Source organism: Tachyglossus aculeatus, unplaced genomic scaffold, assembly GCF_015852505.1.
Source record: "Tachyglossus aculeatus isolate mTacAcu1 unplaced genomic scaffold, mTacAcu1.pri scaffold_75_arrow_ctg1, whole genome shotgun sequence".
NCBI classification, from domain to species: Eukaryota; Metazoa; Chordata; class Mammalia; order Monotremata; family Tachyglossidae; genus Tachyglossus; species Tachyglossus aculeatus.
In genome coordinates, this window is record NW_024045092.1 from 459,163 (window position 1) to 477,920 (window position 18,758).

The window sequence follows — 18,758 nt, forward strand, 5'->3', positions numbered from 1 at the left end:
CCAAATGCTTATTCAGTCCCGCCTTGATTACTGTATTAACCTCCTTGCAGACATCCCTGTCTCCTATCTCTCCACACTCCAGTTCAAACATCACTCTGTTGCCCTGATCACATTTCTTCAAAAACATTTAAACCATGTTTCCCCACTCAAGAACCTCCAGTGGCTGCCCATCTACCTCCACATCTACAGAACCTCCTTATCATGATCTTTAAATCATTCAATCACCTTGCCCCCTCCTACTTCACCTTACTACTCTCCTGTAGCCCAGCCCTCACACTCCACGCCTCTAATGCTACCCTTCTCACTATCCCTCGATCTCATCTATCTTGCCACTGGCCTCTCACTCACATCCCACCTCTGGCCTAGAATATTCCCCATCTTCATATCTGACGATGAATTATTTTCCCTTTCTTCAAAGCCTTACTGAAGGCACATCTCTTCCAAAAGGCCTTCCCTGACTAAACCCTCTTTTCTTTTTCATACATTCAATCGTATTTATTGAGCGCTTACTACGTGCAGAGCACTGTACTAAGCTATTCCACTCCCTGACTTGTTCTTGTATTCATCCCAGCTAATCCAGCTCACAGTACATATGTATATATCTGTAATTTTTAAATTGACATTAATGCTTGTCTCCCCCTCTAGACTGTAAACTCGTTGTGGTCAGGGAATGTGTCTGTTGTATTGTGCTATTGTACTCTACCTGAGAAGCATGGCTCAGTGGAAAGATCCCGGGCTTTGAAGTCAGAGGTCATGGGTTCAAATCTTGGCTCCGCCACTTGTCAGTTGTATGACTTTGGACAAGTCACTTAACTTCTCTGTGCTTCAGGTACCTCATCTGGAAAATGAGGATGAAGACTGTGAGCCCCACGTGTGACAACCTGATCACCTTGTAACTTCCCCAGAGCTTAGAAAGGTGCTTTTCACTTTGTAAGCACTTAATAAATGCTATTATTCACTCTGCCGACAGTGAAACCTCAGTAAATACCCTTCGATAAATGTGATCGATTGATTATCTGACTCCCCTTTCTCCCTCCCCCTCAGACCGTGAGCCCCTTGTGGGATATGTGCTGTGTCCACACTGATAAGCTTGTATCTGCCCCAGCACTTAGTAAAGGGCCTGACACATAGGAAGGATTTAACAAATACCATTCAAAAAAATCACTGGGAATGCAAAACTCTGAGAACAACAGGGAGAGCTGAGAATGGGATGGGAATGGAAAAGATGGATCCGTAGATGAGACATGCTAAGGAAAGTCGAGGATAGCAATGACTTCAGGAAGCAGTCCGGTCTTAGTGTGCTTGCATTGCAGGCCGAAAAGGCGAGAGATGACCATAATGAATAGAATAATAAAAGAAGCATCATAATCTAGTGGATAGAGCGTGAGCCTAGGAGTCACAAGACCAGGGCTATAATCCTGGCTTCACCACTCGTCTTCTGTGTGACCTTGGTCTTACCTGGGCTTCAGTTAACCCATCTCTTCAATGATGAATAAGGCTGTGAGCTCCATGAGGAGCACGGAATGTGTCCAAACTGATTTTCTTGTAACCACCCCAGAGCTTAGTACGGTGCCTGGAACACAGTGAGTGCTTAAAAAGTACTAATAACGCTAATACCACTGCTACTATTACTACTACTACTACTACTAATAAAAATAATTGTAATAATAATTTAATGAAGTACAACCCATACCTCTAACCTGGGCAGTTCACTTCTAAAGTGTGTCCCATTCAGTGCAGTCATGCCCACCACTGTGATCTGGAATAGCTCCAGCCAGATTCCCCACTAGGTCTCACTAGGATATGGAAGTCAAGGGGCTGGGTTTTACTCTCTGAGGAAAACTTTGTCTATGGACACAGGAAAATCAGGCCAGACACAGTCCACGACCCACATGAAGCTCCCAGTATGAGGGACAAGGAGAACAGATATTTTATGCACATTTTACAGATGAGGAAACTGAGGCCCAGAGAAGTGAAGTGATGCACCCGCGATTACACAGGAAGTAAGCAGCAGAGTCAGTCCATCAGTGGAATAAGAGAGGGATTCGTCAAACGATGGCATTTATTGAATACTTGATCTGTGCAGAATACTGCGCTAAGGAATCAGGAGAATACAACACAGCAGAGATGGGAGACACGTTTCCAACAGTTGTTTGTCCAGCGATTGTGAGTACGCAGGTGCAGGTTACAAGGCTGTTATTCCTCAGTGACTGAAATCACGGCTTGTCTGGGAGGGTGGTAGGGTCCAGGGGAGGGAAGAGGAAGGGAAGTCTCAGGTCACGTACACCACCAAAAACAAAGATCATCAGGTGGAACCAGTAACTCTTGCATCAGGCAAAAGCATCCCTATAAAGACCCCATCTCGTCTGCTCCCATCGCTACCCTGGAGTGAGGGATTTCTCCATCCAGGTGTTGCACCAGTGTGTGGAACGAATCCTCAGGGACCCCGGAAACACTGAACAGCTCTCTCATCTCAACTGATCAGCCTCTGGATCAGCCTGTCCCTCTGTGAATCGTTTTCTCTTTGTGTTTCAGGGCTGTGGCCGTAAGTCTTAGTCTTCTGTGGACCATCATATTCTCCCAGCTGCATGACATCGAGTGCAGGATGGCCAACCGTCCCTGCACCTTGGAGAGAAATTATTCTAGCGGCTACTACCAGCATGGAGTTGTGGTTATTGGAGGATTCTTCTCTCTGGGAGTGATTTTGAGTAATTTAGGTGACTTCGAGAACTTCACAGAAGTGCCATCTCTCTTTGCCCAGCCCACAGAGTAAGTGTCTGTGTTTCCCGCCATGTAGGATGGGTGGGAGCGGAGAGGGAGGTGGGACCACTGGATAGGGAATAATGGAACGGCAGCGGGAACGAGTGCTGTGACATGGGTGGCATTAAGGTCTAGTCAGGGGTCAAGAAGCAGAACCCAAATATATCTGTACAGGAAATTCAAATAATTAAATCAGTGACATTTATTGAGCACTTCTTGTTTTGCAGAGCCCTTAGAAGAGTAGAATACAACAGAGGTAAGCAAGAATTTTACCTGCCCATAAACACTTAGTATTAAGCACTTAGTTCAGTGCTCTGCACATAGTAAAGGCTCAAAAAATACCATTGATTGATTGATTGATTATCCTGTGCAGAACACTGAACTAAAAGCTTGAGGAAAGACAGTATAACAGAGTTTGGAGATACATTCCCTGCCTAAAAGGAGCATATAGTCTAGAGGATTCAGAAAGTCCAGAGAATATGTTGGAGACAAAAAGGGGTTTTAAAACTATTCCTTCCTTTACGTTTTTTTCTCCTCTAGACTGTAATCTCACCGTAGGCAGGGAACATGCTTACCATTTCTGTTATATTGTACTCTCCCAAGCGCCTAGGGCAGCGCTCTGTACATAATATGTGTTCAGTGAATTCCACTGATTGACTGATCTGTAAGCCAGTAGCTAGTTAGAGAAGCAGCATGGCGTAGTGCCCAGATCAAGGGCCTGGGAGTCAGAAAGTCTTGGGTTCTATTCTCGGCTCTGTCACCTGTCTGCTGTGTGATCCTGGGCAAGTCACGTCACTTCTCCTGGCCTCAGCTACTCCATCTGTAAGCGGACATGGAGGCTGTGAGCCCCAGCTGAGACAGGGAGTGTGTCCAACCCGATTTGCTTGTATCTACCCCTGTGCTTAGTATGGTGTCTGGCACATAGTCAGCTTTTAACAAATATCATAATTATTAATTGTCATTGTTATTACCATTATAAATTCTATAGCTCTTTATTCTGTTCCTTTCCCTGAAAGAAAGGGACCGTTCCCTCCCAAGGTCACTTTTGGCAGCAAGAGACACCAGACTGCACCCACAGCCTCTTCCATCAAGACTGTTATTTTGTCCTCTTCCAAGTGCTTGTACAGCTCATTCCACAGGAAGTGTTCAATCAAACTCATAGATTGATCGATTGACCCACACAGATGATTTCATATTCTCCTTGCAGTTTTCCTCACAGGAGATACAGGGAAGGCTTGGACACACTTCCCACTTACCTCATATTTCATGGGGTTTTCCTCCTCTGAGCCCCTGTCCCATTGCCTTGCGACAATTCAGCACACTTTTCCTCTATGGTATTTGTTAAGCACTTCCTGGGTGCTAGGCACTGAGAAAAGCACAAACTAATCAGGTTGGACACAGCCCCTGTTCCACATGGAGTGCATTCCCTTCATTCCCATTTTACAGATGAGTAATGGAGGTAACAGAGACCCAGAAACTTCGGTGCACTCTCAGGTCCTTCCCGTTACAGATACTTCAACAAACACTACCAGCATGTCCTGGGCCTGGTGTTTGCTTTGGAGGAGATCAACAAGGGCCCCACCCTGTTACCCAATATTTCTCTGGGCTTTCAGCTCTTCAACATCCACTTCCAGGGGTTGATCACAGCCTAATATTCCATCACTCTGCTCTCGGGAAGAGACGAGGTGATTCTCAACTACAGCTTTGACCCGGACCGGTGGGACAAACTTCTAACTGTCATAGGAGGGATGTCATTAGCGATGTCCATGACTGCCTCCTAGCTGCTGGGTCTCCATAAGCTCCCCCAGGTAAGGAGTCCCAATATCTAGGGGAAGAACAGCGTTGAGTTGTTGTTGTTGTTGTCATTTTATGGTATTCGTTCAGCCTTTACTTTGTGCCAGCCACTGCACTAAGTGTTGTCCTGTTGACATATCCAGGCAGGGAAATACTTCGAAGGAGCCAAAGTAAATGGAATTGACTTACATCTTTGCCCGGATGGAAAAAGATAGGCCCCATGTGGACTGTAAGCCACCTGTGGGCAGGGAGCCTGTCCATTCATTCAATTGAATTTATTAAGCACTTACTGTGGCAGGCCATGGTACTATGCACTTGTGAAAGTGCAATATAGCAATAAAGAATGGCAATCTCTGCCCATAGAGAGCTCATAGTCTAGAGGAGAGGAGAGGTACAGCAATACAAATAAACAGACATCAATATAAATAAATAAAATTACAGCTATATACGTAAGTGCTGTGGGGCAGGGAGCAGGGGGAAGAGCCGAGGAGTGATGTAGAAGGAAGTGGTAGCTGAGGAAAACTGGGGCTTAGTCTGGGAATGCCCCTTGAAGGAGATGTGCCTTTAGTAAGGCTTTGAAGGGTGGGAAAGGAATTGTCTAGCGGATTTGAGGAGGGAGGACATTCCAGGCCAGAGATAAGATGTGGGCCAGGGGTCGGCAGTGAGACCGGTGAGATAAGGGCACAGTGAGAAGGTTAGCACCACAGAAGCGATGTTTGTGGCCTGGGTTGCAGAAAGAGAGAAGTGAAGTGGGGTGGGAGGGAGTGAATTGATGGAGTGCTTTAAAGCCAACGGAGAGGAGTTTTTGTTTGCTACTCAGGTTAATTTGCAGCCACTGAAGGTTTTGAGGAGAGGAGCGACATGTACTAAACGTTTCTGTAGAAAGATGATCCAGGAAGCGGAGTGAAGCAGCATGGCTCAGTGGAAAGAACACAGGCTTGGGAGTCAGAGGTCATGGGTTCTAATCCTGATCTGCCACTGTGTGACTTTGGGAAAGTCACTTAACTTCTCTGTGCCTCAGTTACCTCATATGGACAATGAGGATTAAGACTATCAGCCCCATGTGGGACAACCTGATCATATTGCATCTTCCCAGCGCTTAGAACAGTGTTTGTCACATAGTAAACATTTAATAAATACCAAAATCATTATTACTATTAGTAGTAGTAGTAGTAGTATTATAATGATTAAGAATGGACTGGTGTAGGGAGAGGCAGGAGGGTGGGAGGTTAGCAGGGAGGCTGATGCAGTGAGTGATTGTATTAACGTGGTAGTAGTTTGAATGGATAGGTAAGGGCTGATTTTAGCAATGTTGTGAAGGTGAGACCGACAGGAATTGGTGATGGATTGGATATATGCGTTGAATGAGAGAGCGGAATCAAGGATTACATCAGGGCTATGGGCTTATGAAACGGGAATGATGGTGGTGTTATCTACAGTGACAGGAAAGTCCGGGAGAGGACAGGCTTTGAGTGGGAAGACAAGGAGCTCTGCTTTGGACGTCTTACCTTTGAGGTGGGGGATGTAGCTCAGTGGTAGAGCGCATGCTTCGCATGTATGAGGCCCCGGTTTCGATCCCCGGCATCTCCATCTCTTCTTTCCCAGACTGAGCTCCCTCCTTCCTCTCCCTATCCTTCCGGCCTTACCTCCTTCCCCTCCCCACAGCACCTGTATATACGTATGTACGTATTTATTACTCTATTTGTTTATTTTATTTGTACATATTTATTCTATTTATTTTAGTTTGTTAATATGTTTTGTTTTGTTCTCTGTCTCCATCTTCTAGACTGTGAGACCACTGTTGGGTAGGGACCGTCTCTGTATGTTGCCAACTTGTACTTCCCAAGCGCTTAGTACAGTGTTCTGCACACAGTAAGCGCTCAATGAATACGATAGAATAGAATAGGTGATGAGAGGACTTCCAAGTAGAGATGCCTTGAAGGCAGGAGGAGATACAAGCCTGGAGAGAGGGAGAGAGATCAGGCGAGGTGATGTAAATTTGGGTACCATCTGTATAGAGATGGTGGTTGAAGCCTTGGAAGCGAAAGAGTTCTCCAAGAGAATGAGTGTAGATGGAGAATAGAAGGGGACTGAGAATTGAACCTTGAGGGACATGGCACCACCATCCTTCCCGTCTCACAAGCCTGTAATTTTGGCGTTATTCTGGACTCTGCTCCCTCATTCAACCCACATACTCAATCTGTCACCAAATCCTGTCAGTCTCACCTTCTCAGAATTGCTAAAATCTGCCCTTTCCTCTACCTCCAAACCACTACTACGTTTATACAATCATTAATAATAATAATAATAATAATAACAATCATAATAATAACGTTTATTAAGTGCTTACTATGTGCAAAGCACTGTTATAAGCGCTGTGGAGTTTGCAAGGTGATCAGGTTTTCCCACGGGAGGCTCACAGTCTTAATCCCTATTTTACAGATGAGGGAACTGAGGCCCAGAGAAGTTAAGTGACTTGCCCAAAGCCACACAGCTGACAGTTGGCAGAGCCAACTGTCCTATGCCACCTATATTACTGCATCAGCCTCCTCCCTGACCTCTCAACCTCTTGCTTCTCCCCACTCCAGTCTATACTTCACTCTGCTGCCTGGATCATCTTTTTACAGAAATGTTCAGGACATGCCAGCGGCCCCCTCAAAAATCTCCTCTGATTGACTATCCACCTCTGTATCAAATAAAAATTCTTCCCCATTGGCTTTAAAGCACTCCATCACCTCACCCCTCCTCACTTCTCTCCTTCTACAATCCAGCCCGCACACTTGCTCCTCTGGTTCTAGCCTTCTCACTGTGTCTTGACCTTGCCTTTCTCGCCACTGAATCCTGGCCCACATCCTGCCTCTGGCTTGGAACACCCTCCCTCCTCAAATCTTCCAGACAATTACTCTCCTTACTTTCAAAGCCTTACTGAAGGCACATCTTGTCCAAGAGGTCTTTGCAGACTAAACCCTACTTTTCCTCATCTCCCACTCTCTTCTGTGTCACGCTGACTTGCTCCCTGTGCTCTTCCCCCCTCTTCCTGCCCCATAGGATTTAGGTACATATCTGAAAATTGATTTATTAATTTATATTTATGTCTGTCTCCTTCCAGCCTCCCCAGAATGTGAGCTCGTTGTGGGAAGGGATTGTCACTTTTCATACCCATATTGTATTTTACCAATCGCTTACTACAGTAGTCTGTATACGATAAGTACTCAATAATTACCATTGAATGACTGAATGAATGGGAAAGTCCTGGAGAGGACATGGTTTATTTGGGAAGATAAGGAACTCTGCTTTGGACATGATAAGTCTGTTAGCTCTACCGTACTCTCCCAGGTACAAATGCACAAAGTTCCCAGGAAACGAACTAATCAGGTTGTATAAGGTCCATGTCCCAGGTGGGGCTCGCTAACCTGATCCCCATTTAGCAGATGAGGAATCTGAGGCACAGGGAAATGAAATGACTTGCCCGAGTTCAATCAGCAGACAAGTGGTGGAGGTGGGATCAGAGCCCAGGGCCTCTGACTCCCTGGCCCATGGGCTTTCCATTAGGCCCTTCTGTTCCCTTCAGTTGGGAACCCCTTCCTCCCCACATCGGACTACAGCTAATCTCACATTCAAATCCCTCCTAAAAACCCACCTTATCCTTGAAGCCTTCCCCGGTTGATTTACCAGCCCCCTGAGTATTATCATCCATTAAGCCAACTCTAGCACTCATGGATCTATTGATTAATCCATAACTGCGGTATTTGGTAAGCACTTACTGGGTGCTGGGCACTGTTCTAAGAGTGGGGGTAGATACAAGGTAATTCTGTTGGACACAGTCACTGTTCCGCATGTGATCCACAGTCTTATTCAACATTTTACAGATGAGGTACCTCAGGCACACAGAAAAGTTAAATGACTTTCCCAAAGTCCCACAGCAGACAGGTGGCAAAGCCGATATAAGAATCCATGATCTTCTGACTCCCAGGCCTAGGCACTATTCACTAGGACATGCTGCTTGAACTCCTGGATGTAGATGCACAGAATCATTTATTTGGACCACCTGATTGGTACATTTTTTTTCTCATTCACGTTCCTTGTTAATAATAATAAAAACAATGATGCCATTTGTTAAGCTCTTGCTATGTGCAAAACACTGTTCTAAGCGCTGGGGGATACAAGGTGATCACGTTGTCCCACGTGGGGCTCACAGTCTTAATCCCCATTTTGCAGATGAGATAACTGAGTCTCAGAGAAGTTAAGTGATTTGCCCAAGGTCACAAAGCAGACATGTGGCTGCCTGTCAACCTATGCATCAAGCAAAAGCCTCACTCTCGGCTTCAAGGCTCTCCATCATCTTGCCCCCTCCTACCTCACACCCCTTCTCTCCTTCTACAGCCCAACCCACACCCTCTGCTCCTCTGCCGCTAACCTCCTCACTGCACCTAGTTGTCGCCTGTCCAACCATCGACCCCCGGCCACATCCTTCCGCTGGCCTGGAATGCCCGCCCTCCGGACATCCGCCAAGCTAGCTCCCTTCCTCCCTTCAAAGCCCTACTGAGAGCTCACCTCCTCCAGGAGGCCTTCCCAGACTGAGCCCCCTTTTTCCTCTCCTCCTCCCCATCCCCCCGCCCTACCTCCTTCCCCTCCCCATAGCACCTGTATATATGTTTGTAAAGATTTATTACTCTATTTATTTTACTTGTACATATTTACTAGTCTATCTATTTTGTTAATGATGTGCATCTAGCTTTATTTCTATTTATTCTGATGACTTGACACCTGTCTATGTGTTTTGTTTTTTTGCCTGTCTCCCCCTTCTAGACTGTGAGCCTGTTGTTGGGTAGGGACCGTCTCTATATGTTGCCAACTTGTACTTCCCAAGCACTTAATACAGTGCTCTGCATACTGTAAGGGCTCCATAAATACGATTGAATAAATGCAGGAATGTGGGGGATCCAGGATTAGACCCATGATCTCTGACTCCCAAGCCCATGCTCTTTCCACTGAGCCACGCTGTTTTATGTTGCAGTGTAAAATCAGCACTTACTAATGTTCAAGCGTGGGGGAAGATAGAAGATTATCAGGTCAGACTCAATCCCTGTCCCTTGACAGGCTACCAGTCGAAAAAAGAGGGAGAACAGGTATTGGATCCCCATTTTCTGAATGAGGAAGTGAAGTGCCTTGTCAAAGTTCTTCGAGCAGGCAAGTGGCAGAGTTGAGATTAGTCATTCATTCATTCATTCATTCAATCGTATTTATTGAGCGCTTACTGTGTGCAGAGCACTGTACTATGCACTTGGGAAGTACAAGTCGGCAAAATATACAGACGGTCCCTACCCAACAACGGGATCACAGTGTAGAAGGAGGAGACAGACAACAAAACAAAACATGTAGACAGGTGTCAAAATCGTCAGAACAAATAGAATTACAGCTGTATGCACATCTTTAACAAAATTAATAGAATAGTAAATATGCACAAGTAAAATAAAGTAATATATCTGTACAAACATATATACAGGTGCTGTGGGGAGGGGAAGGAGGTAGGGCGGGGGGAGATGGGGAGGAGGAGAGGAAAAAGGGAGCTCAGTCTGGGAAGGCTTCCTGGAGGAGGTGAGCTCTCAGTAAGGCTTTGAAGGGAGGAAGAGTGCTAGCTTGGTGGATGTGTGGAGGGAGGGCATTCCAGGCCAGGGGAAGGACGTGGGTTGGGTGTTGACGTTGAGACAGGCAACATCGAGGTACAGTGAGGAGGTAGGTGGCAGAGGAATGGAGGGTGTGTGCTGGGCTGTAGAAGGAGAGAAGGGAAGCGAGGTTGTATGGGACAAGGTAATGGAGAGCCTTGAATCCGAGAGTGAGGAGTTTTTGCATGATTTGTAGGTTGACAAGCAGCCACTGGAGATTTTTGAGGAGGGAGTAACATGCCCAGAGCGTTTCTTTACAAAGAAAATCCGGGAAGCAGAGTGAAGTATAGACTGAAGTAGGGAGAGACAGGAGGATGGGAGATCAGAGAGGAGGCTGATGCAGTAATCTAGTTGGGATAGGAGGAGAGATTGAACCAGCAAGGTAGCAGTTTGGCTGGAGAGAAAAGAGCGAATTTTGGTGATATTGTGGAGGTGAGACCTGCAGGATGTGCTGACGGATTGGTTGTGCGAGGTGAACGACTGAGAGGAGCCGAGGATGACACCAAGATTGTGGGCTTGTGAGACAGGAAGGGCGGTAGTGCCGTCTACAGTGAAAGGAAAGTCAGGGAGATGACAGGGTTTGGGAGGGAAAATAAGGAGTTCAGTCTTGGACATATTGAGTTTTAGATGGTGGGTAGATATCCAGATGGAAATGTCCTGAAGGCAGGAGGAGACACGAGCCTGGAGGGAGGGAGAGAGAGCAGGAACAGAAATGTAAATTTGGGTATCATCAGCGTAGAGATGACAGTTGAAGCCATGGGAGCGAATGAGTTCAGCAAAGGAGTGAGTGAAGATAGAGAACAGAAGGGAACCAAGAACTGAACCTTAAGGAACCCCTACAGTAAGGGGATGGGAGCGGGAGGAGACGCCCTCAAAGGAGACTGAGAATGAACTGCCGGAGACATGAGGATATTAATTCTAGTAATGTTGGCTATTTGTTACCAGGCTACTATTTTTTAAGTGCTCATTCTGTGCCAAACACTGTTCTAAGCACAAGGTAATCAAGGTTGTCCCACGTGGGGCTCACAATCTTAATCCCCATTTTCGGATGAGGAAAATGAGGCACAGAGAAGTTAAGTGACTTGCCCAAAGTCACACAGTTTGCAAATGGTGGAGCCGGGGTTAGAACCCATGACCTCTGACTTCCAAATCCGAGCTCTTTCCACTGAGCCAAGGGACGGAATTTGTGAAGCCAAGTTTGGATAGCGTGTTGAGGAGAAGGGGGTAATCCATGATCCACAGTGTCGAAGGCAGCTGAGTGGTCAAGGAAGATTAGGATAGAATTATTAGAACTCAACTTCTCAGGATCCTAGGCCCGTGCTCTTTCCATTAGTCCAAACTGCTCCTCGATTCCTTAGGGGTATTCTATCCTTCTCGAGTGCCTAATACAATGCAGTCTTCTAGATGGTAAGCCCGGTGTGGGCAAGGATTGTCTCTCTTCATTGATGAATTGTACTTTCCAAGTGCTTAGTACAACGCTTTGCACGCAGTAAGTGCTCAACAAATTCAATTAAAAGAGTGAATACATGCAACACAGAGAAGAAAACAGATCTTAACAAGGATCAATTTTCAAGTAGCCCATGGGACATCTCAAGGCAGGGACTTCAAAGCAGCCAAGGAAAGTCGATGAAAGGAACTAGTGTTTTTGCCCAGAATGGTATAGGCCGACCTCCTCTAGACTCTAAGCTCCTTGCAGGCCGGAAGCTTATCTGCCAGCTTGAATATGCTCCTGCAAGCCCGTAGTACAGGTTTCTACACCTAGTAAGCACTCAGTAAAAGCCATGATTTAACTGATCGATTTGGAAACACAGAATGATGATATCTACCTGGCCGTATGTCCATTCCAGAGTACCCTCTTCCCCCAAATCTGCCACCCATGTAGATCTACTATGGCCCAGAGGACCCCGCTCTCAGAGATAAGGCCCGGTACCCATCTCTTTATCAGATCTCTGCGAGTTCCCCAGATCTGCCCTCGATGATGATCCATCTCATGAAACCTTTTCACTGTGTCTGGATCGGCCTCCTCGTCACCGATGGTGTTGGAAGGAAGCTGTTTGCTATTGATGGGGGGCCCCCATGCACCGTGGAAAGGTTGCAGATATTGTTTGAATGCACGCGGTCCTGTTGCCTTATTTGGTATGGGCCTCAGACCCTGCAGCCCACTGGCTGGGTACAGGAACCGAACCAAATAAGGAGATGGACTCTGCCCAGCTCTGTACCAAATCTGCACCAATCCAGTCCCCATTGTTTTCAAATCTACCAATCACTGTGATCAGCAACAGCGGTATATAAGCCAGTTGTATCGGACACTCGGGGCCTTTTCCCTTAAGAAAATGAGCCCACCGGGTGCGTTACCCCTATTCGGTCTTCGGCTTTACCAATAAAAGTTTATTAAAACTTTCGGCAGTCACATGCTGTCTGACTAATTCGTTAGTCGCCCGGCCACTTGGTGGCCATCTGGAACAACAGCCGCCATCATTTTGGTGGCCCGTACGGAGACCCAGTAGATGTGACTGCTGCTGTCCTGGCTGAACACAGCACAGCCTGAAGCCATAGGAGTGGTGAGTTCTTTTTTGAATTGTTCTTGTCTGTTCTCGCGGAGGCACCCTCTAGTTCCCGGGTACACTAGAGGGGAAGGAAGGACTGACCGGGTCGGTCCACGTAAAGGACCTCTCATCAGGAGGTGGTCCGGGAAAAGGACCTCTCGCCAGGAGGCGGTCCGGGAAAAGAACCTGTCGTCAGGGGACGCCTTGAGGTGGAGGGACCGCAGGTGGTCAAGTGGGACACCACACGGCACTCGGGCATAATCCGAAACAGGCACAGAACCGGAATTGTTCTTGTCTGCTCTCGCAGAAGCACCCTCTTGTTCCCGGGTACACTAGGAGGGAAGAAAGGCCGACCGGGTCGGTCTGTGGAAGGACATCTTGTCATGAGACGGTTCGGGAATTTCCACACCAGTGGGAGGCCACTCGGTGCACGGGCATAACCTGAGACAGACACAGAACCAGAATTGTTCTTATCGGCTCTCGCGGAGGCACCCTCTAGTTCCTGGGTACACTAGGGTGGAAAGAAGGCCGACCGGGTCGGTCTGGGAAAAGGACCTCTCATCAGGAGACGGTCCGGGTATTTCAGTGCCAGTGGGATGCCACGCGGCGCTCGGACATAGCCCGAGACAGATACAGAACGGGAATTGTTCCTGTCTGCTCTCGAGGAGACACCCTCTAGTTCCCATGTTCACTAGGAAGGAAGGCCGACCTGGTCGGTCATAACCCGAAACAGACACAGAACCTCAAAAAAGGAACGTTTTCCACCCATTATGGGACTTTCGTCTCGATCATAAGAGGACAAATTTGGTTTGGCCGATTTAAAATGCCAGTAACTGATTTTTTGTGCACCACAAAACGGCCCCAGTATAAATTAGAGGATCAGGAGGTCTGGCCCGAATATGGGGCATTAAATTATAATACCATTCTCCAGCTGGACTTCTTATATTACAGGCAGTTAGAGAAATGGTCAGAAATCCCATATGTCCAAGATTTTATGGCTTTGTCCCAGGGCCCTGAGGGAAAGAACTGCCACATGTGCTTTTCCTGGGCCCCTCCCGGGGGTCCAGCTCTAATTCCCGATTCCCCAGATGTCCTGGATGAGCCTCTCCTCGGCCAGGGACCCCGGGAGGATGATTTTCCATACCAGTCCACCTCGTGGGCCCTAGGCCCTTCCAGCACCCGGGGTGGCACACACTATGCCCTTCCAGAGACAGAAGAAAGGATACTCCCCTTGAGGGAGGTCACAGGGGAAAGGGGACAGATGGTGCGGGTACAGGCACCCTTCTCTTTGAGCGAATTGGAAATGGCAAAACAGAAATTGGGGCAATATTCTGTGGACCCCAAGCGCTTTCGGGAAGAATTCTGGAGTCTGACCCTGAAGTACAATCTGTCATGGGAAGATCTTAACCTGTTGCTTTATAGCTGTTCCTAGCTCCAAACCAGAGTGGAGTTATCAGGGGGAGAGTACTGAAAGACAGCTCCAGGATCACGTCTACTGGCGGCCATGGAGAAAGGAACTAGGAAGCAAGTTAACTATGATCGCGTCTGAGCTGTGACCCAGGACTCTACCAAGAACCGTGCCATGTTTAGACTCAGGCTGGCATAGGCGATTCGAAAGTACACCCAGCCTGATCCCGACTCGGTAGAGGGAAGTGTCATTCTGTATTTTATTAATCAATCGGCTGTAGATATCCGCTGAAAACTACAGAAGGAGCAGTTGGGGCCACAAACTCCCACGAATCAGTTGGTAGAGGCTGCCTTTACAGTTTTCAACAACCGTGACCAGGCAGCCTGAGATGAGAAGGACCACAGGGCCAAAGTGAAGGGCAGAGAGCAGGCCCAGTTACCTGTGGCGGCCCTGACGAAGGGTCGATCTTATCTTGGAAGGTCGCCTGATGTGGCTACGGTGCTTGCCCAGGGTCCAGGAAGCCCTGATTTGTGTGCCACCGGTCTGGCCATTGGGCTCAGGAGTGCCCCCAGGCACAGAAACCTGGTCGCGGCCGCCAGCCACCTGGACGGTGCCCCCTCTGCAGGGGACACTGGCACTGGAAGCGGAACTGACCAATACTGGAGGCGAGTGCCGACCCTGAGGCTGGCCAGTTCCCAGCTGTTGGTGCGTCTGAGAGCCGAGACTGACGGGGCCCAGGGAAGGGCCGGGCCCCCGCAGGAACCATCTCCATGGCCGAACCCAGGGTGAGCATCTAAATGTCCGGTAAGATTATAAATTTTCTTATCGATACTAGGGCCACCTATACTCTGTCCTCCCCAGTTTTCGCGGTCCTACCCATCCATCTGGAGTAAGGGTGGTGGGGATTGATGGCATCTCAAAATCTTGTCGCCAAACTGCCCCCACTACCATGTTTATAGCAGCAGGAACTGTTTGGCCTGATCTAGCCAAACCTCTTGCCTTATGTGTAGACGAGCAGCGACACCACTGTGCTGCGGTTCTAGGTCAATCCCTGGGGTCAGACCTTCGGGCGGTGGTGTAGGTTTCCAAGTGGTTGCATAGTGTCGCCTCTGGTTGGCCCGCATGTCTCCATGCGGTAGTAGCCACTGCCATAGCAGTACAGGAGAGCAGAAACCTGACTTTGGGCTAACCCCTTGCCATCTATACTCCACATCGAGTCCTAGCAGTGCTAGGAAACAGGGGCGAGCGTTGTCTCATGGGAGGCCGCTTGCTGCAATACCAGGCCCTCCTTCTTGACACCCCTGAGGTTATCTTAAAGACCTGTAACTCTCTGAACCCAGCAACCCTTCTCCCTCTCCCGGAAGATGGGGAAGGGGACTGGCCAGTCTCAGTTCATGATTGCCTAAACAAAATTGACAAGAGTTACTCTAGCAGACCAGACCTTAGGGACTTACCCCTTGAAAACGTGGATGCTAACTGGTTCACAGATGGGTCCAGTTACATGGACCAGGGAGTCTTATATGCAGGGTACGCGGTAGTGAGCCTCCACGAGGTCATCGAGGCACGGCCCCTCCCTCCAGGGACCTCTGGGCAGAAGGCAGAACTAGTCGCCCTATCTCAAGCTATGGAATTGGGAAAGGGGATGCGTCAACATATTTACTGACTGCAAATATGGCTTCCATGTCTTACATGCTCAAGGGACTATTTGGAAAGAGTGAGGTCTCCTTACTGCCCGAGGCACCCCTATCAAACATGCAGAGGAAATCCTCCAGCTACTCGCAGCAGTTTGGGAACCCCGGGAAGTGGCTGTAATTCACTGTCGGGGACACCAAAAGGGGAATACAGAAATAATCAAGGGAAATCGTTTTGTGGACTCAGCTGCTCGACAGGCCTCCCACACCAAAACCGAGGACACCTCTTGTCCCAGATTTTTCTGATTCTCCCCAGGAGGCCACTCCCTCACAATAAACCTGTGACCGAATTGGTGACCTCTGCCTCCGGCTCCGCAGGGAAGAGCACCAACCCATGGAACAGAAGTCAACTGAGGAACCTGAGGGGGACGCTGGCCACATCTTACAGGATTTACGAGAAATCACCCTGACTGTGACACCACCGCCATCTCGCCGTCGGGCTCACGGCTGGTTTGCGGTACACCCATATGACCCTGAACGCATCTAGTTATGAGTTCATCACCCACTGTCAGCATGACGTCGTTCCAGAAGACGGACCATAGACCCTCAGCAACCCCTTAGGAATAAGGGTCGTATGTTTTTGAGGGGGTAATGATGGAGGCCCCCCATGCAGCATGGAAAGTTGCAGAAATTGTTTGAATGTACACGATCCTGTTGCCATATTTGGTATGGGACCAAGACCCTGCAGCCCACTGGCTGGGTCCAGGACCCAAAATAAATAAGGAGATAGACTCCGCCCAGCTCTGTACCAAATCTGCACCAATCCAGTCCCCGCTGTTTTCAAATCTACCAATTACTGTGATCAGCAACAACAGTATAGAAGCCCATTGTATCGGGTTCTCGGGGCCTTTTCCCTTAAGGAAATGAGCCCGCTGGGTGTGTTACCCCCTATTCGGTCTTCGGCCTTACCAATAAAACTTTATTAAAACTTTCGGCAGTCACATGCTGTCTGACTAATTCTTTAGTCGTCCGGCGACTTGGTGGCCATCCGGAACAACCGCCGCGATCACTTGTAGAGTGCTCTGCACACCGTAAGTGCTCAAAAACGTGATAGATTCATTGGTTGGATGAGAGAGGGGGGAAGAGGGCAGAGCTGGGAAGGAACGGGATCTTAGGCCCAGAGTGGGGACTGGTTCAGGTTTTGCTATGCCCCTGCCCACACAAGTAGAGCTCTCTGGGAGACCCAGGGTGGACCTGTAGGGATTGGCCTCTTTTTCCCTCAGCTTGGAGGCGCTGCCAGTCGCCTCCTCCTGGGGAAAGAGATTGGCGCTTCACTCATCGGAGTTCAGGCCCTCGGGACCTACCGCTGACCGGAAAGTGAGGGCTGAAGGGAAGGAATGAACGTGGAGGATTTCGGAGACAAAGTGGGAAATCACTACAGGTGAAACTGAGCCTTCTAGGTGTCACCCGTGGAGTCACATGTTGTTGGGGAAGTGCTGCATTTGAATGATCTCCTTTGAGAGCCCGCGACCCCTGTATCTGCCCCCGAGGATCTCACCTAGTGATGCCCCATTCAAGGATTGTCCTGCTGCCCCAGGAGCTGCCCTCTGGTGTTCCTATCCAGCCTTAGCAGGATCACATAGATACCGGGCCCAAAGATGCAGCCAAAGTGTCTGGCACTGGAGGCCAGGAGGTAGAAGACCTCCATGGTCACTATAGAATTCCCTTCCTGCTCAGGTAGGTGGGAAGGAAAGAGATCTGATTGCTAATCTCTCCCTCGGCACATGGCACACAGTCCTAGAAGCAGGTGGCTTTCCCTTCCCGGGCTGTTTTCCTGAATCCTGTCTGGCAGCTGTCGATACACATGCATTGATTGGCAGGGTCTGCATGAGGAGGGGACGTGGTATACATCCCTGCTCCCAGAACACTGGCAGTTGTATACACATCTGCAATTCATTTATTTATATTAATGCTTGTTTCCTCCTATAGGCTGTAAACTCATCTTGTCTGTTATATGGTTATATTGTACCCTCCCAAGCACTTGGTACTCTTCTCTGCACACAGTACATGTTCAAAAAATATGACTAACTGACTGATGAATTGTATTTATTGAACACTTACTATGTGCAGAGGATTGCATTAAGAGCATCGCTTGTTCATTCATTCGTATTTACTGAGCACTTACTATGTGTAAAATACTGCACTATATGCTTGTACACCGTACATCATAACATTAAATAGACACATTCCCTGACCACAGTGTGTTTGGGAGAATAATAATTATGATACTCGTTGAGCGCATACTATGTTTGGAGCACTGTCCCAAGTGCTGGACATTCTAAGCGCTGGTAGAATTCAGCAGAATCAGTGGATATGATACCGGCACGTGACGAGTTTACAGAAGGAGAGACAATTTTTTTTATCAATTTTTTTGTATGGAATACATACCTATATACATTGGTGCTTGGGGATGAATATCAAAAGTCCACAGGGCACAGATCCAAGTGCATAGGCGACCCAGAAGGAAGAGAGTACTGGGAAAGGAGGACTTAATCAGTGAAGGCCTCTTGGAGGAAATGTCACCTTAAAAAGCCTTTGATGGTGAGGAGAGTGATGGCCTGGTGTACATTGAAGGGGCTGGAGAGTCAGAGGGAGGAGGTGGGTGGGATAGGGTTAGGTGGCGTGAAAGATGAGATCGAGGGCTGGTGAGTAAACCGATGCTAGAGGAGTGGTGTGTGCGGGCTGGACTGCAGAAGGAGATCATTGAGGTACGGTAGGAGGGGATGAGCTGATTGAATGCTTTCAAGCCCGAGATAAGGGGTTTCCTCATTTCATTTCATCGATTTCTACAGTCCAGCTGCCTTCTGGTCCAAATTGACATTCTCAGATCTTGTCCAATAACGGCTCTTCAGTAAACTGATTAATCCGTGGTATTTATTGAGCACTTATAGTG

The 18,758-nt window shown here is 48.2% G+C and overlaps 1 non-coding gene across 1 annotated transcript; it reads left to right on the plus strand.

The window, feature by feature from the left end:
* Positions 1 to 6,072: 6,072 nt before the first annotated feature.
* TRNAA-CGC lies at positions 6,073 to 6,144 on the plus strand. The gene has a single exon. It is a non-coding gene; the product is annotated as a tRNA-Ala (tRNA).
* Positions 6,145 to 18,758: the final 12,614 nt, after the last annotated feature.